General features: G+C 47.3%; 1 long non-coding RNA gene across 1 annotated transcript in view; it reads right to left on the bottom strand.

Moving 5' to 3' along the window:
• Positions 1-18,378: 18,378 nt before the first annotated feature.
• Positions 18,379-26,630, bottom strand: part of LOC119240068 (uncharacterized) — a 31,474-nt gene continuing 23,222 nt past the window's right edge. The window contains exon 4 of the long non-coding RNA XR_008551163.1: positions 18,379-18,711. This is a non-coding gene — a long non-coding RNA (uncharacterized LOC119240068). The remainder of the gene's footprint in view (positions 18,712-26,630) is intronic.

Genomic DNA, 26,630 nt, shown 5'->3' with positions numbered 1-26,630 from the left:
TTCTGCCTTTTCAGCTTTTAGTTTGTTGTCGATGCCTTCTCTGGTCGTTCCAGCTGTGATTTACATCATCAGTCTCCTTTCTAGTCTTATCAGGAGACCTAGACCTATTTTTTGTTTCAGTTGGAAAGGAAGTGGTCCTGCCAGTTGTCCAAACTCCTGCTCACAGCCAGGTCTGAGTGACCCCAGGTTGGAGTGGCCTGGCATTTACCACAGTACTTGTGAGAGCCCCCGTAGCAGAGTTTAAGGGGGAAGGGGGAGAGGGGAGTTTTGCCCTATTGAAGGAACAGAAGTTCAAGAGGCTGGCTTTCCCTTTTCTGAGACAAAATCAACTTGCTGCCCACCCATCTCCCAGGTTTGTGCTGGGGATTAAGGCAGACAAATGGTAGCTGAGCCCGTGGTGAGATATCAAGTACCTGGGAACAGCTAAATCACAGCTTTCTTGTCCTAATCTTATCACCTGCCATTAAAGATCAGAATATGAAAGGCTCACATTTGTAAAGCTCAGCACAGTGCTGCCACTGAGCTGCAACAACAGGGAGAAACTCAAAATAGTTCTCCTTCGCCAGCAGTTACTATGGCACCATGCGTATCAGGGATTAATATTCCCCCCACCCCACCCCCATTGAAAGTTAACCCTGACACTGAGCCTTCCCCTCTGCTACCACCACAGTCAGGTGCAATTTGACAGCTTCATGTTTCCAGGACACCTTTCAGGGTGGACACCGCTCACTTAAGGACCCAGCCCAGTGTCCTCCCACAGGCCCCCCTCTCCACTCCTGTGCGTGGGGGCACTGTTCAGAATGAAAGTGACATCTGTCTAGCAGCTACAGCCCCTGCTATGGGGGACGCAGGTGCTCAGCCCTCACAAATACAGTGGTGTGTTCCTGTTCAGTTAGCCGCAGGCCTGGCAGGCAGGAGACAGGTCTCTGGTGCAGACAGGACAGTCGCCCCTTTCATCTACCTGCAGGGGGCGCTCCGCCCCCCTGAGAGTCTGAGGCTGTACAGCTGCCTTTGCATAGCAGCTCCAGTGATTCCATCTGTGTCTTAGGTGCGTGTGCCCGCATCTCCACTGAGCAGCCCGTGGTGATAGCTGTGTACACATGGGGACATGTGGCTGCTGCAACGAGACATGGCATGGTTGTGTGGGAGTCACAGAGAATGTGATATTTGTGTTTCAATTGCTATCTGCATGACATTGAGGGTCCAGGAGGGAGAAGGGCCCCCCCAGCCCTGGTTGGCAGTGCCAAGCCGTGCTACTCTCTGTGAGGCAGGTTCAGTAAGGAGGCTTGTGACACTCAGCATTTATTGCCACAGCTTAGAGGCTCCACAAAGCCCCGTTTGCTCAACCCTGGCTAACAAGCAGGCAGTGACAACCCATGGGCACAAGGGGACTGAGAATAGAGACTTCGAGAGAAGCCCTTGTCCGCCAGGCTGCTCTGTGTGCCAACCTTTGGCTTCTCCCTGGCAGACTGGATGCGACCGCCCTGGCCCTGAAGAAAAACAAGCTCACTAGTCTTTTCCTTCTCTAACCAGCCCCCCAACCCTAACCCCACTCCCCCCTTTAGCTTTCCCTTCTTTCTCTCTTCCTGAGCATCCACTGAATTAAATTAGTCACATTCTTAATTAACTGTGTTGGTAAGAGCTCTATTAGGTATTAAATGTTTGTCACAATCCAATTAAAAAATCCATCACAGCAGGACAGGTTCTCTGAGGTCCCAGCAGATTGATACCGAGGGGCCTGGTGATTTTCTCTCTGCTAAGGAATGGGTGAGGGGAGCAAGTCCCAGAGAGACCAGAGGCGCAAGTGGTGCTTGGGGTGGGGCTGCTGGGGGGACCCTCTGGCCTGCCATTAGGATGTTACAATCCATACTCCGAGGTCACTTACTAACCTAAATAGCCACTGTTGCCCAGGACAGTCCAAAGTGTGGTGGAAGATGATTGGTCACCTCATTTACATTGTCAAGACTTCTCCTTGCCCCATAGAGCAATGGGGTAAGGCCATTGTGCGCGTGTGAGAGAAAGAGAGAGAGAGAGAGGGCGAGAGAGAGAAGGAAAGGGAGAGAGCAGGCAAGAGAGCATGTGGGCCCACATTTGGGGTTTGGGTGTGCTGGGATGGGGAAGGGCGAAATTGATAAACTCAGCCTGATGGAAGCTTTGGGGCTCAAGTATATAGGATGAAATTTGGTAGAGTTGGGTTTTGCTTTCCAGGGCTCCAGCTGTAGCCTAGTGCTGTCACTGTTCAGAAAACATCTCTCTATTCCATTTTTTTTTTGAAAGATTTATTTATTTTATTTATACAAGCACTGGGTACAGTCAGAAGTGCAGGAGGGTGAGAGAATTCACCAGAGCCAGAGCGGGGAGCAGAGCAGACAGAAGAACCGAAGTACACTGCTGAGGGGAGCAGCGGGCGGCAGGAGAGGTCTGCGCGCCATGTGGGACCCTCCTCCGATGGCCGGCTGAGGCCAGGGAGCAGCCGTGGCTGGGGAGCAGCCGTGGCCGGGGAGCAGCCGGGGGTGGAACCATAGCCGCGGAGGCTTCAGGCAGCTTCGCAACCTAGCTCTCAACCGCTGCGCCACCGGTGCGCCACCGGGGAGGTCCTTCTAGGGTATCTTTTTTTTTTTTTTTAAAGGAGAACTGTTGGGTTTTTTTTTTTGTTTGTTTGTTTTGTTTTTTTTAATTTATTTATATATTTATACAAGCACTGGGTACAGTTAGAAGCGCGGGAGGGTGAGAGAATTCACCAGAGCCAGAGCGGGGAACAGAACAGGCAGACTGAAGTACACTGCTGAGGGGAGCAGCGGGCGACAGGAAAGGTCTGTGCGCCATGTGGGACCCTCTCCGGTGGCCGGGTATCGAACCCTCGCTGCAGAGGCTGCGTGCAGCTTCGCAGTCCAGCGCTCAACCACTGTGCCACCAGGGGAGGCCCTCTGTATTCCATTTTAAGGAGACTTACTCAGGAGAGGAGCTATCTCTGCTGAAAGGAGAAAAGAACATGAACATTCATCCCTGGATCCCAGGACTTTTCTCCTTTTACTTTAAACTTTTTTCCAGCCCCTCTTTCCAGGTAGGGTGGACACACAGGTCTTGGCTCCTCATGGGCTGCATGGACACTTGTCTTCCCTTCCTCTGCTCCTGCACACCCCATCACCTCCCTCCCATCACTTCTACGGTCTCATGTGAATCGCCTTGTCTGGGATAGTTTAGAAATCCCTGAAAGGCAGGACCCTTGTCTGTTTGCTCTGCATGAGGCATGGAGTCATGCTGATTCTCTGAACAAGTGAACATCCTTGGTCCCTTCATTCTCCATATGTTCCCCATGCCCATCGAGGGCGTTCTCCTGGGCCAGCTCAGGCTCATGGACAGGAACCTTCTCCTTTTTCCACAGATGCAGATATCTGTGCTTTAGAGACTCAGAGACAGGTGAGGGCCCCTGGTTCCAAGCATAGAGGACACTTCGGCTCTGTGGATGTGGGCTCTGTGGATGTGGATGTGAGGCAGTGCTATGCAGGCTGTTGATTCCAGGCTGAGGAAAGAGCATGAGATGGGCAGGCTTGGAATCAGAAGTAAGCGTGCTGATTGCAGCCAAAGAGGAGACCAGCCTAGTGGGAGGCAGCATTTCTGAGCTGAAAGGGGAATATGAATGGAAGCTGATGACCATGAAAACTCAGACCCACACCCTGCAGGATGTACCTGCTTTCTCCTTCGAAAACCTTGAGCATTTGGGAGCCCAGAGACTTGGCCAGAGAGAGTTTAGAAGGCTCTCCAGGGCTGCCAGCCAAAGGAATTGCAGGGTTGGGGGAGGACTCCCTGGTTAGAATCCATCTTACTGAATTCTCAGTGTTTTGGCCCAGATACAAGTTGGCTTCCCAGAGAAGGCCTGCAGAAACTGCCTTTGGAGGGGGGGTGCCGAGCTGTCAGTCAATGGATGTTAAATGACAATGATAATTATCCTTGATCAAGAAGAAGAGCAACATGTAGGGCACAGACTGCTTCCTTCATTAGCCCCTGAGAGCTGTCACAGCTGAAGGGGGATAACAATGACACTGGTATCTAACCTTATTCACAGCACTAAAAAAGCAAAATCAAATGATAGAAGTCAGCATCTCTATCTATCACAGCACCAGGTCCTGAGTTGTCCCAACTCACAGACCAAAGTCAGGGTGGTTACTGAAAATGTCATACCCACGAGAATCTTCTTCTTGCCCAAGCTGGGTCCTAGCAGAGCTGGAGGCAAGGCCAGCAAGGAGCTTTTGTTGAGTGACTGCCCTTGACACTTTGCTGGAGTTATTTCATGGGGTCTTCCGAATTAGTCTGCAAGGTTTTTCTTATTTCCATTTGACTAGTGAGGATATGAAAGCGGTGAGATAAGTCACTTCCCCGACGTCATAATATGGATCCATAATATGGATCTGAAGCTATTCATCCATGTCTTTATTCAAATATTTATTGAGGGGTCTACCAGGAGTCATTTCTGTGCTAGACCACTGCGGAAGATCAATATCCCCTGTCACATGCACAGAGGTGCAGTTCTCAGGCTTCTGTGGACAAGAAGAGCACAGGACTGTGTCTGCAGATCTGCCCAGGGCTGCCCTGAGTACTTTCCTGCTGCTAACACAAGCGTAACATAAGTGAATTTCTGGGCCTTGTAGGATCAGGACCTGGGGTTTGGGCCTGCTTCACCCCCTTACAGGGGTGCCAGACTTAGCAAATGAAAATACTCATGCTTAAAAAAACAAGTGTTGCTAATCTGTAACCTTATCCTCTTACCCATTACTACCACCCTGCAGAGTGAAGGGTGGCATCTCCATCCACTTGGGAGGACAGGCAAGGCCCTCCACAGCTTCTGCCAACCCAGAAGGAGTCAGGGAGGTTCCCATAGCTTCACTCTTAGGTCATCAATGCTTTTCGACATGGCCAGCTTTTCTGTAAGTCAGGAAGTGTGCCGGGCACCTACCTGGGGTTCTGCTCCTGTTTCTTTTCTTTTCTTTTTTTTAAGATTTATTCATTTACACAAGAACCGGGGTACAGGCCAGATGTGCAGGAGGGTGAGAGGATTCACCAGAGACAAAGCGGGGAACAGAACAGGCAGACTGACAAAATACACTGCTGAGGGGAGTAGCGGGCATGACAGGAGAGGTCTGCCATGCCATGTGGGACCCTCACCGGCCGGCCGGGATCGAACTGGCGCTGCAGAGGCTGCGGACAGCTTCACAGCTTGGCGCTCTGCTGCCTGCGCCACCAGGGGAGGCCCTGCTCCTGTATCTTGTGGGTCTTGAGAGCTGGATATGCAGTGGGAGGTGGGGGCTCAATGGGCACCTCCACCTGTGGGGCCACAGACCCCTCTGCTGCAAAACTAACATATCTCAAACTGACCTACCATCTTTTCTTCAAACCTGTGCCTCCTGCCTTATTTCTTCTACTATTGAAGGGTTTACCCAACCTAGAATCATAAGCCATTCTCTTTCTAGATATCTTCTCCCAACCTGCCCACAACAGCCAGAAGGCATGTGCTGTTTTCATCTTTTCCTCCTGTCTTCACCTCCAAGTCAGAACCTGCCTGCCAGCCACCATCATTGGTCATGGAATCATTTGCATAGCTTTAAGCTCATTTGCTTCCAGTCCACCTCCCATGGAACGCTCTCTCAAGGCAATTTTTTCCGAAGTGTAAATCTGGTTCTACACTTGCCCATATTCAGATAGTCATTGACTCCCTATTAAATAGCATTAAAATCACTAGCATACACCGCTTTAATGATTTGTACCCCCTCTTGCCTCTAGATTCATTCCATCCCTTTCCCATCTCTGTCCTTCTCTCTCCACCCGAAACTGTCTTACTTCCCCCAAACACCCCGCTCTTTCCTAACATTGTCCTTCAAAGTTCAGCTTCGTTGGCCTCTCTTCCCGGAAGCCTTTCCTGGCTCAGAAGTGATGTAGATGTTCCTCTGGGTTCCCCCAGCCCCCTGCCCCCTCAATCGCTTATCACGCTGTATTGATGTCAAGTTCCTCTGGGGAGCACTGTATCTATACTTTGTGGTTACTCAACACAGAACAGCTGAATAAGCAAGTGAATAAAGAATTACAAGACTGAAAACATTTTACTCACCAACTCCCTGAGTTCATAAAATGCCAACTCAGAATCATACCACTTTCTTTTCCTCTGGTGCTCAGTTACAGCCCCTCTCCCCTTAATTGTACCCCCTCCCTGTATAAGGCCTGTATAAGCAATGCCAGGAGCTCACCGGATTCCTCAAACCAGGATTCCTGGATGTGAGACTCTCAGAGCCTGGCTGGCTAGATCCTAATGTTACTGCCATCCCCTATGGCTTTGACAGCTCTCAGGGGTTAATGAAGTAAGCAGCCTGTGCCCTGGAGATAGGAAAAAATCGCAAAGGACGCTGTCACAGTACAAACGAAATGAAGTTCATGTCCTCAATCCCGTGCCTGTGCAGATTTTCCCATATTCCAGCAAAGTCAAGTGACCTCTCGCTGTTGTTTGTGCCCAAGAGAGAGGAGAGGAAAAAGGGGGAGGGAGTGGGGCTTGGGTCGTGTTGGAAGAGCCAGGAGGCATGGTGCGGGGTGAGCATTCAACAAATGCAGGAGAATCAAGGGCTAGATTATCCCCCTATGGAGCACTGGAAGCTAGATGCTGGTAGAGCCCCCGCCCTGGGTTGGACATGCTCAGACACAAGGAGGACAACAGGTGAAGGGGTCATTTTTTATTGAAGCATAAACCAATTACTCCAATTAGAGTCATTAGGAAACCAGCCCTGCCTCTTTCCTTACCCACCACCTAGGCACACTCCCCACAGTCAGCTCGAAGGCTCCAGGGCAAAGGGCTTGGAGGTCTTGTAGGGGCAGGAAGACCACAGTGCAGGTTTCCTATGATCTAGCATACCGGGTAAAGGAGGAGTTAGAGTCCTCAGTGGCTTTTGCAGGCTTTTATTGGGGGTTTCCAGGTACACAGCAGGCAGGGGTACTGGGGGGCCTGGAGGCTGGCAGGCCTCCCAGCACCCAGCAAGCCTTCACTCTATCTGGGCTCTCCAGTGTTCTCTCTCTTGGCTTCTGCTGCTTCTTTCTCGGCTTCTCTTTCGGCTTCTGCTGGCATCCCCGTGACACTGCCCTTAAAAGCCCTGTCTTAGCCCAGGTGAATCCCATCTATCTCTGCCCACACCCTACTCCAGGTGCCCGCCATCAGGCATGCATTCAGGACCACAGGGTTCCGTCATCTATCCTAATGGCGGGAGGGCAGAAAAGCCTGATACCTTTTTCCTTACCCTATAGTCCACCCCCTCAGGGTTTTCTGCCATACAATCTACATATATACATTTCTTAGCAAACAAACAATGCAGCCATAGCCCACAAAAGCAAATACATCACAATATAACAACAAAATACAACAGAACACAAATAAGTCCAGGCAGGGCACCAACCTAGTGGCAAAAGAAAATTGGCACCAGCAGACCAGCCACCAAATCTGCTGCGAAAGCACTGCTCATACGAGGGAGGGGAATCACTCACGGCATCTACTGTAACACACCAGGAGCTGTCAGGCTTCCTGACCTTCTCTGGCTGTAGTCTCAGCTACAAGCCACACACCACATCCACCCCCAGGATGCACTCGCTCTGCGACTGGCGATTCTATTCTGTTGGGGGAATCGCCAACCCTCAGGGCTTCTGTCTGCAGTCGCTCCAACATTCGGCTTTCATAACCACCAATGCAACTCGCAGACCCCTGCACTCGGGCCAACCCACTGCACAAGCACATGGGTCGGGGATCCTTGGATACAAACTCTACATTCAGCTTGGGCTCTACCCCAAGCCACGTTCCCCACCCGTCCCCCAAGGACGGGCTCCTCAGCTCCTCACCCTCACTCGAGAACGAGCAGGGCATCACCCACAGGTGATTTTATGAGACTCACTGGCCTTCCTCAGCTTTACTGAGTGCTTAGCAGCCTCTCAGGGGTTCCCAAACTTAGCATCAGCACCAGCTTTTGCCTTAGTTGGTTTTTCTCCTCCACCTGGCTGCTGGGCATATACAGGCTGCTTTTGGCCATCAAGGCCCACTGGCCACCCCAGATTCCCATGTCCCGGGGTGTACAATAGCATCCTCTCCCAGGGTCCCCAAAACTTAACTTGCCAAAGTTCCTCCGCCTTCTGGGGGATTGTCAGTCCAAGTCCATCAGTCCAAGTCCATTAGTCCAAGTACGTTAGCCTCTCCCTGCATCAGCACCGGCGAGCTCCGAATCGTGGTCCTCTTTTCCGACAATTCTTGCTGCCTTCGGGGTCATTGGCTGGTCCTCTTGGGCATCTCCTCCTCCAGCTGAGGTCTCGTCCCGCAGCTCCCGGAACTTGTCCCTCTCCTGTGCCGCCATGGCGCCTCCAGTGTCGTCACAGGCAAACAGTCTGTTACTCCTTAGTCTCTCCAGGTCTTCGGAGGGCTCCATACCCGTCTGCATGGATCATCTTGCCGACTTACGCCAATTGTAGGGGCGGGAAGACCACAGTGCAGGTTTTCTATGATCCCGCAGACCAGGTAAAGGAGGATTCAGAGTCCTCAGTGGCTTTTGCAGGCTTTTATTGGGGTTTACCAGGCACACAGCAGGCAGGGGTACTGGGGGGCCGGGAGGCTGGTAGGCCTCCCAGCACCCAGCAAGCCTTCACTCGATCTGGGCTCTCTGGTGTTCTGCTTCTCTCTCAGCTGCTGCTGCTTCTTTCTTGGCTTCTCTTTTGGCTTCTGCTGGCGTCCCCATGACGCCGCCCTTAAAAGACCAGTCTTAGCCCAGGTGAATCCCATCTACCTCTGCCCACACCCTACTCCAGGTGCCCGCCATCAGGCATGCATTCAGGACCTCAGGGTTCCCTCATCTATCCTGATGGCGGGAGGGCAGAAAAGCCTGATACCTTTTACCTTACCCTACAGGTCTCCTCACACCCCACCTACTATGCCCTTCTGGAAAACCTGGCTTAGCTGGTGGTTGTTATCTTTAATACTCTACTGGATTCTCACTTTTTGTTTTTGAAATTTAGTTTGAAAGTTTACTAGGAAAAAAATCTACCTGGGTAATTACGTGCCCTATGACTGGGCACTTACATTTTTACAAAACAGTGATTAACTGTTTTATTCCTGGAATGGCAGCAGTGTACTTTGTAGAGGGGTGGGAAAAGTGGGAGAAAGTCACCCCACATTGTTGACTGCCACTTTACGACCCTATTTTATGTGTGGTGATAGAGTATGCGTTTGGAGGGCAACTAGGGGTGGGAGTAGACCAGTTATGGGGTTTTCATTCGCTTGTACTTCATCCACCAACCAGAGTGCCAGGCACTGAGCTTGGCAATGGACCTTTCCAGGGAATTTTTCTGCTCTTGATTACAGGGAACACAGGAGTTCCAACTGAAGCAGTAATTACAATGGTTACTGCATTTTATCATTCAAGTGCTTTACTGTCATTATCTCTTTAGCACTTACAGCCTCTGGTGAGATAATTAATTATCACTTACTGCTGCCTCTGGGAAAGTGTGGGGAAACTGAGGCTGAGGCGGATGTGCTGGTTTCTGACTGAGGCTGAGGGCCGTGAGAGGCGTTGGCAAGCCCCTGCAAGGGACTGGCTCCCTGTGCCGGTCTCATGCAGCACTGGGAGCCACTTCCCTGGTAGAGACACAACATCTGGAGACTGGGTGAGGAGCTCTGTCATGCCAGGGAGACCAGGCACATTGGCTTGGAGGCTAGGGCGGTACAAAGACTGCAGGCTTTGGAGTCAGAGGGTCTGAGTTCCAGTTTCTGCCCGTCTCTTGCAACTTGTGCAAGCTTATATAAGCCACTTTCTTTCTGTCTCAGTTGCTCACTTTAGAAAGAGAGGCTATTCAGTTTTCTTTCTACAGCTGTTGTGATCATTACAGAGAATGTGTGTAATATTAACCTGGGGCCAGTCATGGTAGGTGTTCAATAAATCGATTACTATGCGTATTACAGCTGGGGCCACGTTCCCTGGCTCTTTTGGAGAAGCCAGGTGGCAGCATCTGTGGCTGCCCACTAGACTACTTCTACCCTTATTCCAGTTTCGGGTAGTCAAATCTCTGCTAGGGTGGATTGGATACCAGTCCGCAGTGGGGGAGTCTCAAACCTGCTGCAGTCAGGTCCAACCGCTTTTCCTGCAGGGGCACAGCAGTAACAGGAAACAGACTTGGGTACTGACAGACACACCAGACCGCTCTCCTCAAGAAACTAATGTGGAAGTCATTTGACCATTCAATCTGAGGTCTAGCAAACAGGGGGAGGCATCTCCTGCCTCCCGTGTGCCTCTCATCCTAACTTCTTTTCTTTGGTTAAATGCTCTATATGTTAATTTCGTGGGTGTAAACGTACTGGATAGACAGTACACAAGACGAGATGCCCCCAGCTCATCCTTCCTTGGACCATAATCTGTTTCTAGGAAGACTGATCAGAAAGTATGGATTGGATCAGAGTTTTTCAAATGTGAATAATATGCATGTGAATTATCTGGGGTTCTTGATAAAAATGCATCTTCTGGATTCCCTAATCCTGGGTGAGGCCTGAGAACCCGCATTTCTCACAAACTCCCTCTATTGCTGATCCATAGCCACACTTTGAGTAGCCAGGGATGGGTGCCTCCCCTTGCCCCCCCAATTTCTTTCTTCTTCTCCCTCCATCCCTTCCTTCTTATGAATTGCTGCATGGGTATTTACCTTTTTTAGAAGTAGAAGTAACATTGGTTTATAACATTATTTCAGGTAGGTTTCAGGTATACAGAGTCATAAATCAACATCTGCATATATTACATTATGCTTGTCACTAAAAATCTGGTTTCCATCCATCCCCATATGGTTGACCCTTTTCCCAGTTTATCCCCTTCCCCATTCTCTTCTGTGATAAAGATTATATTTTACTCTTTTTTTTTTTTGAGATTTATTTATTTATACAAGCACTGGGTACAGTCAGAAGCACGGGAGGGTGAGAGAATTCACCAGAGCCAGAGCGGAGACCAGAACAGGCAAACTGATGAAGTACACTGCTGAGGGGAGCAGCGGGCGGCAGGAGAGGTCTGCGCGCCATGTGGGACTCTCACCGGCAGCCAGATATCGAACCTGTGCCGCAGAGGCTGCGGGCAGCTTCGCAACCCCGTGCTCAACCGCTGCGCCACTGGGGAGGCCCAAGACTATTTTGCTCTTATAAAGTTTATTTTTGTTTTATTTTTTCGTTTTGTTTTCTTATCTTCCACATATGAATGATTTCATACAGTGTTTGTCTTTCTCTGACTTATTTCACTTAGCGTAATGACCTTGGGTCCATTCATGTGGCAATTGGCAGGATTACGTCTTATAGCTTAGTAGCACTATATGTCTATTGTTCATGTAGACCACATCTTCTTTATTCAGCTGTATGTCAGCGCAGCCCCTATTTGACAGGCATCCCAGTGACCAGGCCAGCTTCTCTTGAGGCCTTTCTGGCCACCCCACACATGGGGGAAGTCCTGGTCTAGGCTTTTGCCCAAAGGAAGGCTGGCTGCATCTGCTTGGGGTGGGGGTGGGAATGAAAAAATATGACTCTTCAATAATAACTACTGAGGATTTGACGGACCTCTCAGGCTGCACAGCCAACTCCCTTCTAACACGGCCTCCCCCAGCAAGGTCCAGAATCTGCCACGCACCTCCAGCAGTGCCTGCTACTTTCCCCAAAGGCTCACCCTCAGGTAATGCTAAATACTGGTGAACTCACCTTATTTTGGACAGGAGTCCCTTCCATGTAGACACTCCTTCTGTAAATCATTTTATTTTCTGGGATCCCACAGAGAAGTGAAATTCCTCTCTTGGGACATTACTTAATATGCATCCCCTTTTACTACCAGTCTCCAGTTCTGAAGACTCTTAAGTGTTTTTATTCTTTCAGCTGGTCACAGGCAGTCATAGCTCCCAATCCTCTGCCATCCTGGGCACCCTCTTCTGAGCATACCTACTGTCTGCCCTGTCATTTAAAGGGTGGGATCCAGGCTTAAGTAGTGTAGACCTGTTACCCCCCTTCTTCATGTCACTACATAATATCGTTTGATCTAGAACCCCTGTCGTTTGGTTGTTTTACTCTTTATGTGTATAAGACTTTTTGCCATCCCTTCATGTCACTGGTTCATAGTGAACTTAGAGTTGATGAAAACCCTGATGTTTTTTCTGTATGTGCTGCTGACAAGCCATTCCTCCCTCATCCTCTACTTAAACAGTTTGCTTTCTTATATTGCTAGAAATTTGGCAATCCAGGGCAGACTTTTGCTTCTCAATGCACTACAAGAGGCCTCTTCATCCTGCTCCTTAAGTTAGTTTTCTCTTCTTCTCCACACTTCCTTGGGACAAGTGCTTGCTCTGACCTGATCTCGTGGGTACCAGAGTCCCACTTGCAACTCTTTAAGAGGTAAGTGCCCTGAGTGAGGGCCCAGGTGGAGCACAGCCCATCTAGGTAGGAGCCCATGGAGTTTAGTATCTTTTTTTTAAATTTTTTTAAAGATGTATTTATTTATGCATAGAAGAACTGGGGTACAGGCCAGAGGTGGGGGGCAGTGAGAGGATTCACCAGAGACAGAGTGGGGAACAGAACAGGCAGATTAACCTAAGTACAGTGCTGAAGGGAGCAGTGGGTGAGTCAGGAGAGGTCTGCTGCGCCATGTGGATTGCTTCCTGGCTGCCCGGGGATCAAACTCGTGCTGCAGTGGCTGCGGATAGTTTCATAGGTTGTGTCTTAACCCCTTGCACCACCAGGGAGGCCCAGTTTAGTATCTTCTTAACAAGAAGAGTCTAGTGACTTCAAAGAATATTCATAATTTTTTTGAGCATTTGCCAAGGGCCAGGCACAGTAGTCCCCTATTATTTGCAGACAAGGGTTGATTGAATATATGCTCTATGACCCCTACTGGATGTCTGAAACCACAGATAGTACTAAACTCTATATACACTATGTTTCCCTTAAGCATGCCTGCCGATATGTTTAATTTATAAATTAGTCAAGTAAGAGATCAATGACAATAAAATAGAATAATTATATTTTATAATAAAAGTTGTATGAATGTTCTCTCTCAACATATCTTATTGTTTGTAATATTTTCACAGTGAACAGTAACTGTAACTGTAACTGTAACTGGATAAATGGGACCTCAGAAAAGAAAATATTGGATAAGGGGGGAGACTACCCTACCATCTTAACTATTTAATATAAATGATCTCCTTTAATCCTTTTAACAAATCTGTAAGGTAGAAATTAATCCTACTTCACAGATGAGAAAAGCGAGGCTTGAAGATAATGCTATATTCAAGACTCGATTTGAACATAATTTTGTCTGAATCCAAAGCTCAAATCTTAGTCATTCTGTCAGGAGCAATTAGTGTTCACTATTTGGATATCACTTCTATTCCAGACTGCCAAGCAGGTGAGTCCCTGAGTGCAAGCATGGAGGATGCCCACCACAAGCCCCCTTGGCTTCCTCTGGTCAGAGCAACTAGGGGGAGACACTACACAAGGGAAACAAGACACATTAAGAGTGCTTTGATATATATAAAGGATGATGTCATTAGCACAGGTGTGATTAGATATCAGGTTACATTCTCCTGGTTTTTCTTACCCAAATCAGGATCTCTAACAGGGACCGTAATGTTCTCATGAGCCTGAATCCATCTTCCCTGCTTGCTCACCTGTGGTTTTTGGTTCTAAGCCCCACGCTCCAATCCTGGCCTCTTCCTGCTAACGTGTAGGGAGGGCAAGTGTCATCTTGAGAGTCTTAGGCACTGGCTGGTCTCAGGCACTTGGGGGGTGGAAGCAGGAATGTCTCCCTGGGCGCTTGTCAAAAGAGCAGTTTTGTCTGGTCCGACACTTATAAATGGCCAGAGCGTCCCCTCAAGGCCAGAGAGCTGCCTTGGAGAGAAGGTCCCTGTTGCAGGTGAAATGTTGACATGGGAATAGGCTGAGAGGAGAGAGAGGGGGGAGGGTGCTAAGGGCTGGAGACTGGACAGAGGAAGACTTGGTAGATGTAGAGGGGGACGAAACAGAAAACTAAAGTCAGTGGGACAGAAAGGTCCAGCAGGGGGAGGGGACAGGAGATGTGTGCAGCACCATAGCTCCCTTAATCTCTTTAAATTTTTCCTCATTGATTAAGGATTTGCAGCAAAATCCCTCGCTATGGGAAGACATTTGCTTTATTCTGCTCAGCTGTCAGAGGCAGGCCTCTCCTGGAGTGGGGCTGGCTGTGCAGTGCAGAGGATGAAGAAAGGTCTTGGAACCCTTCTTCTGCCTTAAAACCCAACGCAAATGCCCTAGTCAGAGAAATTTCCTTGATGTCCCTGATAAGGGGTCCTCCAGTGCCCCCACTCTTGCTCTGAGGTCCCATTTCTTTATCTGTTATACTAGAATGTAGCTTACTTAGCACAGGGACTATTTGATCATGTCTCACACATCCCAGTGTCAGGAATTCAGGCAGTGATGGTGGGAAATGCTTGTCTCTATTCCACAGGAGGTCAGCTGGGGCTGGAAGGCCCAAGATGCTTTTACATGAAGACTCTACTGGGTCACGTTTTGGGACCTCTTTTCTCCTGCCAACTGCTTCCCCGTTTCTCCATGGAGTCTGCTGGATAGCAGGGATCTCACAGGGCTCCATGATCCACATGGCACTGTGCTGTCTGGCTTCTTGGTCATCCACTTCAAACTCCCTCCCTCATGTCTGTGATAAGACTGGGCATCTTTTGAGATTCCCACATACACTGAATGAACAGAAACTTAGCATCGGGGGAAGGTTTGTGACTTTTACTTTTTTTTTTCTTTTTTAAAGAGGCATGTATTTTATTCATTTATTTGTTTGTTTGTTTGTTTGTTTGTTTGTTTATACAAGCACTGGGCACAGTCAGAAGTGCGGGAGGGTGAGAGAATTCACCAGAGCCAGAGCGGGGAGCAGAGCAGGCAGAAGGACCGAAGTACACTGCTGAGGGGAGCAGCGGGCGGCAGGAGAGGTCTGCGCACCATGTGGGACCCTCCTCCGGTGTGGCCAGGGAGCAGCTGGGGATCGAACCGGCGCCGCAGAGGCCGCGGGCAGCTTCGCAACCCAGCGCTCAACCGCTGCGCCACCGGGGAGGCCCGGTTTGTGACTTTTAAAGGACATTTTATGATCATCCCCCCTTATCCTTCTTTTTTTTTTTTTTTTTTTAATTTTCTAGAGGCATGTCTTATTTATTTATTTATTATTTGTTTGTTTGTTTTTGGTTTATACATGCACTGGGTACAGTCAGAAGCGCGGGAGGGTGAGAGAATTCACCAGAGCCAGAGCAGGGAGCAGAGCAGGCAGAAGGACCGAAGCACACTGCTCAGGGGAGCAGCGGGCGGCAGGAGAGGTCTGCGCGCCATGTGGGACCCTCCTCCGGTGGCCGGGGAGCAGCCGGGGTTCGAACCGGCGCCGCAGAGGCCGTGGGTAGCTTCGCAACCCAGCGCTCAACCGCTGCGCCACCGGGGAGGCCCCCCCCCTTATCCTTCTTGATCCAAGTCTGAGAGGCAGTCAGGGCATTGCATTGCATCAGTAGATGGAGAGACTGAGGCACACAGAAAAGGGATTTATTTGAGGTCACATGATACTAGAGAGATCAATCCTGGTAAAATTATCTTTAGGCTGTTGGGAAGGTGACCTTCCCCCAGGCCTGGATGATCGAAGTCTTCAGGGACTGTGCCCCTGGCTGTTCCAATTCATGATGCTGACTGGGCGCCCCCAGCACTGATTAGCCTCTCAAGCCCAAATAGCAGAGTTACTGATTTGTTTCAGGCGTCCCTGCCTTCGAGTACCAGCTGGATGTGAGGTCTTATTCCCATCTCATGGAGACCTTCCTCAGAGCTTCTGCTAGTTCAACCTCCTCTATTAAAGGTGGGGAAACTGAGTTCAGGGAGGGGGTGAGACTGGTTCCAAGTGACTGAGGGTGTTGGTGTCAGTGTTAGGAGAAAAAGCCAAGTCTCATGAGCAGACTGTGTCTCTGGACCAGGAGTCACCAACTTTCTAGCCTTCCTTCCTAGTAAGATGTGACTCCAGACCAGACCCACCTCCAAAATTTGTATTCAGGAAAAAAAAAAAAGGGTGAAAGAAAAATTAAGAGCAGCAATGACAGCAAAAAAACCAAAAAACCACAAAAACAAACAAAAAAAAAAACCTGCTCTATGGATCCAGGTTATTTCTTTCTAGCACCCCTACCTCTGCCCTCACCCTTCCTGAAGTTATTACCCAGTCACCTGATGGTGTGTGGTGTGGTTTTTCTAGCTGTAGTCTGCGTGGCCTTTGGGTCTTTATGAGAAACAAAAATCCCTTCCCCATGAGCATCCTTTAGATTTCATAGACAGTGACACATTTGACCCTCAACAAAATCGATGAGAGAGTCCGGGCAGGGGCCACTGTTTCCTTGAGATGTTTGGGGAGACTGAGGAGCAGGGATTGACAAAAACCAAGGCCTCCTGGGTCTCAACTGGACTTCTTGATTTCTCATAATGGGATTCTCCTGAGGGTGAAGAGGGAGTTGAGAGGGAGGCAAGAGTGAAGTGAGACCCAGAGACAGCCTGCCTGGTCCCCTGAGTGCTGCATCCAGACATGATCTCTTCCCGGTTCTCTCAGGGGCACCGAGGGGAGGCAGTTGGTTTGCACTTACTTCTATTTCTCCTGTCCCGTCATTAACCCGGGACTTTAATGGGGACCTCAAAACACCCATCTGGCAAGGAGCATTCAAGTCTGCTTCTGAGAAAGGGCAGGCCCTTTTCCTTCCTTCTCATCGCTCCACTTTCTCTTCTGTCTTCCCTGCTCCACCTTACCTCCTGCATTTTCCTCCTTCTCACCTGCTTCCTCAAATATTCTCTCTCTGTCTCACTCTTGCTCTCATAGTGCACAGGGCATACTGTGGACACACAACTGCATACGTACACCCTCACGGACAAGCGCATTAATGCATGACCACCTCTGATTCTGCTACGTACAACCACATGCATGCACACACAAGCCGCTCAAGTGGCCTCGCTCACAAATGCCCCCAGCCCACAGTCCCCTTCTCTCTTCCTCTGCCAGCTCCAGAGCAAGGCTGACATTTGTGCTCTGATCAGCTGTCATGCTGTGGGGAAGACACTTCTCCAGTGACACCCACCCCCAGCCTCAGCTAATTGGGACAGGAGGGAGTACAGTCAACAGAGCAAGGCAGCTCCAAGCCAATCCAGGTTTCTATCTGAACAGAGCTCCTCAGAAACACAGCATCTCCAACTAATGGCTCTGATTTCAGGACTAAACTGTAACCAGTGGCTGGGCTCCTGGGCAGCTGAGTTAATGGAGTTGGGAAACTTTTCAGTGAGAGGTCACTGGTTCAGACCCAGCTCTGGTCAGCAGGAACTGAGATATTTTTATCTGACAGCTCATGGCCACCATTAGCTAGAGGAGGGTCTCCTGCCCACCCCACCATGCAAAAGAGGTCATCGCTGGGCTGGCACAGAGCTTGGTGAACTAATGGAGATGTGGGACAAATTAGGAACACACACATACACACACACTTCCTCCCTTCTCTCTGCAAGGACATATTTTCCAAAGTACCCTGTCTGAGCAGATGGATTCATGGCTTGGTGCTTCAGTGTGATTCTGCTTCTTTCTCTGGAGGTCACCATCTTGAACAGCACACACAGCTAAGTGAACAGAGCACTGGCAGGGTTCCAGCACCCTCGATCCCAGGGCCAGAGCACAGATTGCATAACCACACAAGGCAGCCCTGAACAGACAGCACACCCATCTCCCCATGGGCGCTGAGGAGTCTCCTCCAGGTGCTTTTTAATGACAGACTCCTCCTCGACCTCTTTGTCACTTCCCCTCCTAGGTGAGGGAACTGGTGTGATGCCTGAGTGTCCCTCCTCAGGGAATGACCAGAGCAATTCACTGCTATAAGATCACAGCTGGTTCCTTGCTAACAGCAGTGGGAGAAGCAGCAATAATAACACTCATTATAATCACTCAATTGCAAATAATCCTTCACAGTTTCCTGAGAGGAACTGTGATGAGGAGAACCCTGAGGCACTCCCTGGCATTCCTCTATTTTGAGGGGCAGCCCAGTGTGGGTATCAGAGAATGGAGCTGAGAACCAGGTTGATCTGGATTTGAACCCAGCTCTTGCCTAGTACTACATCAGTAAACAGTTTTATAGACTCTCTAAGGCTCAGTTCATTTGCAAAATGGGGGTAATAGGACTTGTCTTATAGGCATATTGGGAAAATTAAATGATTTTTTATCCTAGGATTAGATACAGGGTGAAAAATAAGAAAAGTGATGGAGCCCTAATAAAGAATTAACTTTTTGGAAGGAGCCAAGATATAGCAGGTGGGTTTAGAAGAGACTGAATTGTGCTTCTGGTTTACTTCATTTGCAGGGTGCACTGCAATGGGTAGATTGCCAATCAGGTATTCAGGGTGCATGGGCTGCGAGTGGGCAAGCCTCCATCTCTGCCCCACAGGGACTTGGAAAGGTCAGTTCCTATGCACCATGACCTAAGTCAGCCATCAGCTGCAAAAGGCATGGGACCAAAGGAAGAAGGACTTATTGAGATAAATCTTACAAGGGGTTGACAGATGGAGACCAGCAGGTGGAAAGAGGTAGCACTCCAAGAAGAGGGAAGAACTTCAAACAGACACCAAATGTGGAAGAGTGAACGTGTCCACTTTCACGAGACCTAGGAATACAAACAGCATGTTAGGGGTGGGTTTCAGTGCAGTGACTTGGAAGTTGTGAGTCCCCAGAGATCTTGAATGGGAGAAAGATGCTCAATCCTCAGGTCGGCATCAAAGGGCAACTTTCTGATCTCTTCTCTTCAAGATAGTGTGGGGCTCAGCTTTTTCTGCATTTCTACATTCTTTGTATTATCCATGGCAAATATCAATTTTAGATGCTTTTCCAAACTCTTTGAACATTCTGAAGCTAAAACCAGCATCATGCTCTTGAAAAGCCCCATTTAAAAAGACATGTACACACCACAGAGGAACTGGTTACCTCGGGACCATGACAAGCAATAAACAGGAAGCATTTGGAGAAATTTGCAGTAATGCTCTGGAACAAGGAAGGAACAAAAGGACTATCTGTATGTGTTTGGGGCATCAAACCATGTGCCTTAGGATAACACTCTCTTGGGGTGGGGATGAATCATATCCTGTGTTTTACATACTGTAGTAAAGAGGAAACTATTCTCTTAGAGAGAAAAATATTCTCAAGAACGCAAATATTTAAATCACTTTATTATATTGAACTTCAATTTATGCAAACATAAAGCTAAGTATATATTCTTCATATATATGCTTGAAAACCTTATGCAATTATAAAGGTAAATTTATAAATTAAGTCCAAATTTAAAAAAAAACCCACATTGAAATTAATCACATCAATTTAATAAATGATGCTGTTGTTTTGCTCATAATGAACCTTTGCTTATTAAGTAAAGAGCAAGTCTGACTACTGAGTTATACAGTGCTACTTCCTTGACATCAAGATATCTGTATATGTTACATAATAACCCAGTGTTTCTACCAGTTGTCTTTTTCCCATAAATAGAAAAATGAATTAATTACACCCCTTAAATCATGGCAAGCTGTCATAATTTGTCATTACAAGGCCCCTCTCTTGTATCATTCCATTTTATTCTTCTCCTTCATTGTTGCTGCCTTTCCAATTCACTCCCATCCCCATAAACGCCCACCTGAATGTGTCTAATTTGTGTCCTTGGACATTTGAGGATATTGTTTATTCATTTGTAAAATATATATAGTGTTGTTTTGTGATTCGGTTATAATTGATGTGATATTGAGCAATATACTTCATTCTCTTTCTTACTGCCCCCCCCATTTGTTGCCATGTGAGCTACCCACATTGTTGAGTGAACCTCTAAATATTGCTTCTAGCTGTGCCTAGTGTCATGCTGGGCACTCATATATTTTTATTGGCAGATTTCATAGGGATGAACACCTAGGTCTCCTCCAATTTCCAGCTGCCACAAATACAGCTCTGGCCAATCTGCTTGTGCATTTGTGTGAGGTCTTTTTCTAGCACCTGTCTCCAGGATTGAACCTGGTAGCTACTACATACTTCTGCATAGATAATTTCAGGAAGATGATTTTCCAAAGTCATTGTGCTGGGCTAGACTTCCAGTAGGAGTACATTAGGTATCTCTTCTTACTTCCCTGTCAACCCTGACAGTGTTTACCAACTTGATACACATAAAGGATTATCATTATTTTCATTGGTGTTTCTCCCCTAATTAATGGTGATTTGAACATTTTCGTGTATTTGTTAGCCAGGTTGCTCCCCCCTGCTGTGAACTGTCTACACTTCACATATGCCTGCTTTTCTTTCCTGTTCATTGTAGATTTTACATCATAGATATTCATTTCTTCCAGGTTTTATACTTTGGAACATTACCTCCAACTTGGTGGTTTATCTGTTAATTTTGTCTGCATGGCCACCATTGAATAGAATTATGTAACTGTGATGTAGATGAATTTATTATTTTTTTACTTTGTTGTTTGTGCTTCTCAATCCACTTAAAAAGTGCTTTTCCAACTCAAAGTGACAAATAAATTGTCATTTTTAAAAAATCTATGAGTAAAAAAGTATGAAGTTTGCTCTGGTTTTTATCAGAGCAAAGTGTATTCCCTTTATCAGGTTGAGAAAGTTCTATTTAGGTTTTTGAAGTTATTTTGAAATCATATATAGATTTATACTTCATTTAATGTTTTCTCCTGACTATATTAAAACAAGAATATAATTGCTATAAGGCTATAATGATTGGGAATAAGTTTCGCATGTTAAACTACCATTTCTTTCCTAAGATAAATCTTAGTTGATTACAATCTTTAATTGTTCCAATTCACTGTTGTATTTAGTTAAGTAATATTTTATCTAGAATTTTTGTTTTTATGTACAACAGTGAAATGAAATTATAATTTCTGTCTTTGTACTTTTTTAAAACCAGTTTTAGGCTCACAATAGCATGAAATGAATTGGGCCTCTTTCTTATTCCATTTTCTGGAACAATTTGAACAAAGTTAAGATTATTGCTTGAGTATAAGACTATTGCTTATATGGAATATACCTGTATAAATAACCGGTGTCTGCACCTGTACAAATGCCTCTTTGGAAGGAGTTCCCCAATGACCTTTGCAATATCTGTAATAAACACTGTATTTTATGGTTTATCCATTTTACATAGTTTTGTCAACTCTATTGAAACATAGCTACTCACAAAATTTATATTATTTTTATTTTTTATTCTTTTATTTATTTACACAAGAATTGGGGTATAGTCAGGGGTGTGGGAGGGTGAGAGAATTCACCAGAAACAGAGCAGGGAGTAGAACAGGCAGACGGACCAAGGACACTGTTGAGGGGAGCAGTGGATGAGACAGGAGAGGTCTGCTCACCATGTGGGACTCCCCCTGGCTGGGGGAGAATCGAACCAGCATGCAGAGGCTGCCAACAGCTTCACCGCACAGCTCTCAACCCGATGTGCCATCAGGGAGGCCCTATATTATTTTTAAAAAATCTCTACCGTGCCTGCATTTCCCTACTTTAAATTATTTATTTCTTTGTTTATCCATTCATTCATTTGGCTTAGGACAAAAAGCCTCTATATTCTTTTTGGCGTTTGACCTCCCCATTTGCCACCCATCATTTCCCTTGCTCCAAGGTCACCTCCCCTTCAGAGGACACACTGACCACTCTGCCTGGGCAGGGTCTTTCCAACAGCAGTCTTTTGGTTCCAGTAGCATAGATCTGGTGTTTGCAAGTGTGGTGCAAAAGGATTTAGTGCCAAGGTGGGGGAGGAGCTAGTTATGAGGGGAGGGAGGTTAGTAATGAGGTGGGGGGGGGCGGGTTATGCTTCTATTAACTACTTTTAAATGATTGAAATTAAAATGAAAATACAACATTTAAAAATCCATTAAGATTCAGTTGATTGCAGTTTGAGAAACACTGTTTTGAAGGAATTCTACTTACCTGGATGCTTTGTTCCATTTATTTTAAATATTAATCTTTTATAATCTCAGCACAATTTAACATGAAGAAATCACAATATTCTACCAGTTTTTCTTTTTTTAAAAAAAGATCATCCAGGGCCTCCCCGATGGTGCAGCGGTTGAGCGCTGGGTTGCGAAGCAGCCTGCAGCCTCTGCAGCGCTGGTTTGATCCCCGGCCTCTGGGTGAGGGTCCCACATGGCGCGCAGACCTCTCCTGCAGCCTGCTGCTCCCCTCAGCAGTGTACTTCGGTCCTTCTACTGTTCTGCTCCCCACTCTGGCTCTGGTGAATTCTCTCACCCTCCTGCACTTCTGGCTGTACCCAGTGCTTGCATAAATAAATAAATCTTCACAAAATAAATAAATAAATAAATAAATAACAAATAAATAAGGATCATCCAGGCAGAGCAAAGGATAGTTGCCAAGACATAAAGGTAGATGAAGGTAGGGGTGATATGAGGTACAAATAGGGCTAAAAACCCCACACACAGGAAGGGGACGTAAGGGTGGAAAAGCAGAGCTGTAAATGAAGGAAGCCTCCTGGAGAGGCGGAGAACCATGAGCCTTCAAGCTCACCAGCTTGCCCTTTAGGAGGAGTTTCAGGAGAGTGTGGGGGCCAGAATTGAGGGTGGGGTGGTGGAGAGGTGACCTTGGGGTAAAAAGCTCACATCAAAACCAGGTAGGGAAGAACACAAGGGACTGTGGTGATGGTGCACAGGTGAACTGGTGGTGAAAATTCTATGGGCACTACACCTAAGAAAAGAAAGCAAACATTATTAAAAAAAAAAAAGAAAAAAGAAAAAATATGTAAAATATATATAAATGATAATTTTTTTTAAAAAAGGTCACATCCAGGAGACATTCTTATAGGGTCCCTTTCACCTTGCTGGGCCCCATGCTAAGTGCTGGGGCTGCATCAAGGAAGATGATGTCCTCATATAGTTTATGGCTTGACATGGGGGATGAACTTGGCATAGTAAACAGCACAGTGACATCATATTTTCCAATCTTGGACAACAAGTACTAAGCCCTGAGCAGAAAATCACCAAGGATGTGGCGAAAAGGAACCACAGGCAGAGGTCCTCTAAACAGCGGGTCAAGGAGGCTGCTTTGAGAATGTTTTAAGCCGGAACCTAAGATTTTAAGCTGGAGAGAGAAGGCAGAGATGGAGTGCTTGGGAAAGGGCTTTTTGAGACAGAAGGAGCAGGGGAGTCGCTGAGATGGAGGGTTGATCCCTGGCCCAAGGAAAACCAAGCAGAGAGGGAGGAGAAGGGGCAGGAGTCATCCTGGAGTAGTAGGGAGCCAGCGGAGACCTCAAGCAGGGAGCAGCATCCTAAGCATGCTCTGTGGTGTGCTGGCTGTGGGAAGGAATGGCAGCATGGGGTCAGAGTAACAGTAGGGGTCCAGACATGAGGTGGGGGCACAGGTACGCACATCGGGAAGGTGTTCTGAAGGCATTGCTGACAAGGACGGACACCCTTGGGACTTGGATGGAGTGTGAGGGGAGGGAAGGAGAAACTAAGGCTGTCTCCTGAGGTTTTTGGGGAGCCACAGGATAGATGGTGTTGACTGAAATAAAAGTCTCAGTGATAGAGGTTATTAGATCATCAAAGCAAGAGTTTTGTTTTGTTTTTTAAGATTTATTTATTTATACAAGAACTGGGGTATAGGCCAGATGCGTGGGAGGGTGAGAGGATTCTCCAGAGACAGAGCAGGGAGCAGAACAGGAAAGGGTGACTGAAATACACTGCTGAGGGGAGCAGCGGGCAAGACAGGAGAGGTCTGCTGCACCATGTGGGATTCTCGCCAGCTGGCCGGGATCCAGCCCGTGCTGCAGAGACTGCGGACAGCTTCACAGTGCGCGCTCAACCACCTGTACCACCGGGGAGGCCTAGCAAGGGTTCGGTTTTACTCTATGAGAGCTGTTCCAACAACCACAAAGTGGAGTTCAGTTTTTATACCTTCTTAGAGATTCAGAAGAGAAAGGATCAGTGAGTCATGTATGTCAGGTTGTAATTATTCTTGATAGGGGCTTCTGAGTTTTGGCTATAGGATTAGCTCTTTTGATTTCCTAAATTATCTTGACCTAAAGAGATGTGCAGAGGAGGGCAAATGCTAAGGTTTAATCACTTCCCTGATTTCTGAAGAATGCATTGTGGAGATGCAAAGGTGGTCCCCATTGTCAAAGTCTTCTTGGTCTGACTGCTTGGTCCCTAGTGGGATTGAAAAGGTTGATTTGCCCGCAGCCAGCAAGTCCTATCTGGTGGCTTCACAGAACAAGACAGAGCCTCTTCTGACCTGAAGTCTTTGCAGTTGGCTCTGCTCTCTTGCCTGCTAACCCAGGAAGAGGGATCTCAGAACATTTATAATATGTTCACAATAGGGACACATTTCCTGCAGCACAGGCTAAGGTGGCACAGGCTGGGCCTCTGGTGGGCAGAAGCGCTCTGCTAAGTAGGAACGAAAGGAAGGTGACTTTAAGGAAGGGGGAACTTATTTTACTAGGGGAGAAGACTGAGTTATCTTGCAAATGAAAGAGAAAAGTCAAGTTGAGTGTGGGGATGGATGACCCTACTTAGGAGTGATACTTCAGAAAGAGAGGGACTCTCCCTTCTCAGCAATGGAGAAAGAAAGGGAAAACATTTGCAATGGTGAAAACTAAAATTGTGCCAGCTTAGTCTTCTAAGGATGCCAAGTCATCTGCTGCCATGTTGGAGTGGAGAGAGGTATGAGGATAAGGTTGCCCCTTTAAGTTGTTTAAGACAGATTAACATGAGGCATGAACTTGGCCATATTCCCACTATTTACTTATATTTTATCTGGCTGGTCTCACACAGATCCTTTTCATTCCAGCAAAGCAGTTCGTTTTTTTTTTTTTTTACTTTTTTTTTTAAAAAGATTTATTTATTGGGGTCTCCCCTGGTGGCGCAGCAGTTGAGCGCTTGGCTGCGAGGCTGCCCGCAGCCTCTGCAGCGCCGGTTCGTTCCCCGGCCGCCAGCGAGGGTCACACACACACACACACACACACACACACAAAGATTTATTTATTTATACAAGAACTGGGGTATAGGTCAGAGGGGCAGGAAGGTGAGAGGATTCACCAGAGACAGAGCAGGGAGCAGAACAGGCAGATGGACCAAAAACACTGCTGAGGGGAGCAGCGGGCGAGACAGGAGAGGTCTGCCGCGCCATGTGGGTTTCTCCCTGGCTGGCCAGGAATCGAACCCACACTGCAGAGGCTGCAGACAGCTTCACGGTATGGTGCTCAACCTGCTGCGCCTCCAGGGAGGCCCAAAGCAGTTCATTTTTAAAAAGTGGAGTGCTCTATTCATTAAACATTTATCAAGTGCTTACTATAGACAAAACCCTGAAAGGTTTGAGGGTACAAACATAGTGAGGCATTGTTCCCAGTTTCCAGGCATTCACAATCTAGTGAGGGATGTGGACAGCTAAACTAGAACTATAATACCAGGCAGAACAAAGTGCTGGGAAGGAATTGCAGGCAACAACTAGCAGGAGAGGAAATAAAATTTAGTTCTAGTGGATGGAGGGCACCTTGGGTCAGGGAGGGCTTCATGGAGAAGAACATTTAAAGGATGGCTGGCAAATTGCAGAAAGGTAGAGGAGAGCAGGTGAGGGTCAAGGTGAGCCGGAGCTGATTACTCATGCCCTCTGCCTGGCATACACCTGTGGAAGAAGATCTGCCAGGGACAGAAGTGGAAAAAGTTACAAAGCCTTCTGCCTTCGAGAAAAAGCCACACCAATTAGCATTGCAACAGAGGGATAAAGGTGGCTCTTTCTTTTGGGTTCTACCTTGGGGACTCTCATTCCTGACACACGCCCCTGGAATGTACAGCTCATAAGTGAGGAAGGCCTCATGGCCCCAGAGGAGCTCATGACTTTTAGAACTTGAGGCTTTCCAAAGCACAGTGAGCACTGCTGTGAGGACTATTTTCATTATTGTTACCATCGTGATTGGCATTTTGCACACTGCCTGTTATCTCCTTCTGGTGTTTAGCAGCTTGGAAATGTTCTGCCTGCGTTTTTTTTCATTTAGGCAGAACCATTTATTTCACTTCCCCTCCTCCCTTCACTTTGCTTCTTTCTCCTAAAAGGGAGCTAGAGCCACAAACTTTTTTAAAGGCATGAAATACTGATGAGAGTGTTTTCAAAGATTCTAAAGAGAAAAGCTGTATGTGATTGAAAGAAAAGCTCTTAAAGAATTAAATAAAACCTTACATTCCCAAATTTTAAATCTGTCTCTCCCTAGAATATGCACTTGAGCAGTTTTTTTGTGTATTTGTAGAGCGAACAATTCTAATTGTTCATGGGTTAGGATGAGCTTTCAAGAAAACACAATGCTCCCTTTTTTGCATATGCCAAACATTTTCACCCAGGGCAAAATCAGCTGCTATTTTAAACAAATTGATTTTTCTGGAGGATGCTGTAAAATATTGCATACAGAGCCAGCCTGGGGTAAAACTGTGTGAGCCATGTGAAACATTTTTGACTCCTCTTCCTTGTTTGGGGGCTGGCCTCCTTTATACCTATTCACCCTTCCTCCTGAGGGCTTAGATCTTCCATGGAGAG

The sequence above is a fragment of the Talpa occidentalis genome, unplaced genomic scaffold (genome assembly GCF_014898055.3).
Source record: "Talpa occidentalis isolate TD23 unplaced genomic scaffold, MPIMG_talOcc4v2.1 talOcc4.12, whole genome shotgun sequence".
Taxonomy (NCBI): Eukaryota; Metazoa; Chordata; class Mammalia; order Eulipotyphla; family Talpidae; genus Talpa; species Talpa occidentalis.
This window is presented reverse-complemented; position numbering and strand designations above follow the sequence as displayed.